We start from the raw sequence: 5,109 nt of genomic DNA on the forward strand, positions 1-5,109 counted from the left end.
ATTAGAATAGTTCATGAGTATTCCAACAACATTTACAAGGCACATTAACAACATAGAAGTCATTGGAACGTAAGGGCATATCATGAATCCTTCACTTAGTCATAATTTAGCTATATTGCATGATTTCTAGTTCCTTAGGCATTTTATCAAACACCTTACATGCACATCTTAAGAATAGGTGAATTCATCAAATTATACATCATGAACAACCAAATTTACATGTTTCCAACTCATATGATATCATAAATTCACAATAACATATAAAGATTCCATCTTGGGAATCACCCAATATCAACAACATGATCATCAACACCCAACAATATAGAAATCATACTTAATAATGAAAAAGAGGAAAACAATCAAGTATCAACATGGGTATGATCATATCACCACAATCAACCAAGCTTTTGTATTTTAAAGATTGATTCTTAAACTCTATGAACGAATTGAATTCATAGATAAACACTACGCATACCTTAGAAGGAAGATTCTTGATGATTGACGGAGGAATTTCCTCGAAATCGTATCTTCAATCTTACTTATGCAACCCTAGTTGTTTTTCTCCTTTAGTGCTCTTGGATGATGAGCTTTGATATGAAAATAGGGTTGCAGTATGTTTAGAAGACATATATTTCATAGGGTTAAGTTTAGGGACGTGTTAGGAGTATTTAAAGACTTAATTACCTTTAAAATAACTCAAGACGGAGTGTTTTTGACACCTGAAATTGGCTTTGGTGGCACCCAAGTAATTGCCTATGCATGGGTTGGGCGGAGCCTAACCAATAGCCTATGCTTGGGTTAGGCAGCACCTAACCAATCGCCTATGCTTACTGTCTCTTACAAAAATGGGCATAACGTTTTTCTCGGGTATTGGATTAAGGCGAAATTGGTGTCGTTGGAAAGCTAATCCGATTCTATACAATTTGGTGGGTCTAAATCAGCTAAAATACCATATTAACATCGAGTTATACTCATTCAAAGATAACCCTTGCAAAATCGAACACTAAAACTTGATGGATTCAAAAACTCTTAGCTTCTATTACCTTAAGTGACTCATATGAACATGATTAATGGATCATAAGTTATCCTATCACTAGGATATTCATTGTAAGTCATGTAATCAAGTATGAATCACAGGATTAGAAACATGCGGGTTATTATAGAACTTTAGCAATGTTGAAATTGAGTTTTTATCTTTCTTTTACTCATCAGCTTTTTGTGTTTACAAAAACTGATTTGTAGAGAATCATTCTTTTTCTTTTAAAGTTGAGAGATGATAAGGGTTGAAATGCAATTGGAACAGGTGCCTTAAATAGTACAAGCATTGCCTACAAAACTATGCAAACGCGTGCCAGTTGTACTGTAGCCTTAAACATCCAGGGACCTGGTCCCTTTTAGTCAGTTGATCATTATAAAAACAAGATACAACACTTTCTCCCATCCCCATTTGCTTTTTGTGTCATCCTTCATCTATTGCATATAAACCACCAGCCTGGATATGTCATAGTAGCCTTACACTCTAACACCAAGTCACGAGACAAACCAGAAGCAAACTTTCTAATTTTGGATCTCATTTTATCCACCAACTCCAGAGCAAAACGAGACAAGTGTTGAAATTTCAAAGCATACTCCTTCACACTGATCTTACCCTACTTCAAATTCACAAACTCTTTAGCCTTAGTTTCCCTCAACTTCTTTGAAAAGAAGTGATCAAGAAAGGCACCCAAAAACTAATCCCACAATGCCATCTCAACATCATTACCCCGCATTGCTTCCCATTCTCCATACCACTGATAAGCTATATCTTTCAATTGATACACAACAAACTCTACACCTTTAGAATCAGTAGAATACATCACCCTAAAAATATTCTCCATCTCATTAATGAACCCTTGAGGATCCTCCTCAACCTTAGAGCCAATAAAGGTTGGATTAAACCTTATAAATTGGCAAACCTGAGTGACCTTAGATCAAAAAACAGCAAGACCAACGTGATCAAACTAACCAAATTGAGATGCCACCAACTGAGTAAGCAGATAAATAGACTGACAGAACTCTTCATTAGAGATATCTCCCTGAGGTAATTGAGCATGAGTATCACCAGCCTAAGAAGCCTGAGTTGGACTAGTAGGGACTAGTGGGACCCCATGTGGAGCAGTATAATCATAAGTAGGAACCCTAGATTGGTTCTGTACTTTTAAATAGGGTGAGTTCGCTCCACATTTTCGTCAGGCGGAACAAAGGTTCCAGTAGAGTTTCTATGAATATTAGATCTTTGGGGAGGCATAATATGAAACGCGAGTAATTTAGAAGTTAGAGAAGTTTCAAGACAGCTAGACTCTATAGCTCGAAAAAAAAGACAAGGAAGAAAAACATTACTAAATGCCTTGTAACCTCCCCTTAAAGTGTGGCACATTACACACCCATAAAAGGAACTCTACTTGACATAAATTTGTGGACACCCAATGACCCCGAACCAAGTTTTGATACCAATCTTTTCATGACCCAAACCAGGGTCTAGTCATAATAGGTATCTAAAGTTCACTGTGAGTTGGTGACCACCCCTTTAGCCTAACATCCAGAACACAATAAAATAATACAGCAAAAGTCAACCAAACATGATGATAAGAAGGATAGATAATCAAATGTAAAATCTATAAGTCAAAACCAATATTCAACCCACATTTGTCCAGAAAAGCCTCTAAAACCATAAATATCAAATAGGTCGGGACATGCCCCCAACCATGATTTAAAAAAATCCCTAAAAAATACTAAGACATAAAGAAAATAGATGAAATGATTGAGCCTTTCAAAAGATGGAGGCTCACCACTTCACAACCACTCAACAGATGTACCAAACCATCCAAAACTACACAGAGGTAATAGAAAAGCCTTGGACCCTACATCTTGAAATAATACAATGTCCTAGGATAGTCAGTGGGATAAGCACAATATTTAACTTAGGGAAAGTGATATAATAATTTCAATGCCATAAATAAGTAAAAACCACATGCACAATAATTGTATATACATATATAGGATGCTGAGATAGGGACAAGGGTCATGAACATAAGAGTTTGAACCATCAACCTGAACTATGTAGCTTGCTCTGTCCTAAATGTATGCATGTTCTATATAGGTTCAGCTCTGCCTGGTAAAAGAGCCTATTGCATATTAGCTGTATGAATCAAGGAATCAAAAATAAGGGATAAATACATCAATTCTCTAGTCATCCATAAATATAATGTGTGAACCAAGCACATAGTCATATAGACCTCCACGCTGGCAAATATGGTTTCTAGTATTAGTCCTCCCAGGACTACATCTTCATGGTGAGCTACACAATTCCTTTTAAGACCAAATTAAAATAGTTTGCATGTAATCCAAACCATTAACCAATGAGTCTTATAATTAAAGTATTTTCCTCTTGACATCATCATACCAATTATGCTTGCAAGCTCATATAATCATGTCAAACCAATCTATGTAATTTTTAGACTCCCAAGATTTATTTTAAAATCCAAACCATGCCTACCAAGGGCTTTTCAAATCAATTTTAACCAATTATCCATTAATGTAATGCAGTGGGTTCATAAATAAGTTGAATTATGAAATTATCCATTTTCAAAAACCAAATTTACTTAATGTCATTACCAAGCCAAAAAGTCATCTGTTTAGGGAAACTTCCCAATTCCAATTCCCATAACAATGCACTCATTCAGTCCAAAACCTATAAATTAAAACATAAATTATTAATTTAAAATATGGGAAAAGTAATTCAAATAATACCAATCAAAACCCCTAACCCAACTTCAAACCAATCAATTCAAACCACATGGATAATGAGTAAATAAATGCCACAATGTAAAATTAAGGTTAGGGAATGACATACATACCTGAAATACACAAGAAATTAAAGACAATTCAAAGTTTAGAGCTTGGATTGTGAATTTCTTGTAAAATCCTTGAACTTTCTTAGGTTTTGAGTTAAAGAGGAAAAAGAATGGATTTTATCTTTGAAAACTGAAGGAAAAGGGGTTATTTTATGTTTAAAAATCGTGTAAGGGTAAAAAGACCAAAATCCCATCACCCCAAGTGGAAAAAAACAAAACTGGATGAATTTAACATAGCAGTGTGGCACACCCTTATCGCGAAGGGTTACTACCTCAGGGTCCTAAAATGACTGCGAACCCCTTTCAAAAATTCTAAAACTTCCTCAAAACACCATTTTAACATTCCTTAACATAATTAAAGCAAAAAATCATTATTACGCATGTAGAAGGGTCAAAAATAAAATGATTAAAATTTTATGGGGTGTCACATTTATGCTAAAACAGGAATTATAACTCAATGACACAAATGAAGTGAGATATCAATAAATTAACCAATACCCATAACCTTGAGTTGTGAAAAAAGAAATTCTACTAAAGAATTGGGTTAACTTTATTACTTAATAGGTGAAAGGGAACCCATTCATAAAATTCCGTATACCTAGAGATGAGAGCCTGAAATAATTTCTTAGAATTGGATGCCTGAGGAATATGAACCCTAACTACCTTGGGAAAGGGAGTCGCCTCTTTTTCTCTTCTAAAACTAATTATCGAATAAAGTTCTAAGAATAAGGGCTTAGAGTCATATAAACCCCACTTATTGCCCTTAATATTACCCAAAATTATGTTTCTTTGATGTTAAAAGAGTGAGAAAAACTAATATACCCCTTAAAATTTCATAACTAAAAGTTGCTGGGGAAGGAACATATGAGACCTTTCCACGAACATGGGAACAACCTAAGATTATGGGTTACACTTATGGCAAGAAGCTGGATGAGAACTCTCTGAATCATAATTAAATGAGTCTTAGAATAATCATGGTATCTACCTATGGTTATACCTTTATTCGTATGTCTGTTGGCTATATCAAGGGCATCAGTAGGACTCATAATTGTCCCTGGGGTTATGGTTTCAAAGCAAGATTATGGTTCCCTCTTATGGTATGAAGGGACACATTATCAACTCTCAGAATTTGGGGTTATCTCAATCAAACTAGACTATTATATGGTCATAAAATATATCCATGTCATGGTTGGTCTCATGGTATCCTACCGTAGAG

The sequence above is a fragment of the Capsicum annuum genome, chromosome 9 (genome assembly GCF_002878395.1).
Source record: "Capsicum annuum cultivar UCD-10X-F1 chromosome 9, UCD10Xv1.1, whole genome shotgun sequence".
NCBI lineage: Eukaryota > Viridiplantae > Streptophyta > Magnoliopsida > Solanales > Solanaceae > Capsicum > Capsicum annuum.